The following is a 263-nucleotide window of genomic DNA, read 5'->3' as shown; positions in this document are numbered from 1 at the left end:
TTTTATCGTGTAGCTTCCCAGACAGAACTGTGGTGGCCAATTGCACATCAGGCAAATGAAAATTTTAAAAAATCCAAACACTATTATTCCTGTAGCTTTAATATTAACCATTGTTTAACCCCCATTTCATATGATTAATTACCATTTATCTTTTATATCATGTATTCAACAACGCGATTAAAGGCGAGATAGACCAGCAAAAAACTTTGTCATGTAATACTTAAAACTCGGTTGTTTACAAATCAAGCTTGTTGTTCGTACTA

This window comes from Penaeus monodon, chromosome 15 (genome assembly GCF_015228065.2).
Source record: "Penaeus monodon isolate SGIC_2016 chromosome 15, NSTDA_Pmon_1, whole genome shotgun sequence".
In the NCBI taxonomy this organism is placed as follows: Eukaryota; Metazoa; Arthropoda; class Malacostraca; order Decapoda; family Penaeidae; genus Penaeus; species Penaeus monodon.
Note: the sequence above shows the minus strand (reverse complement) of the source record.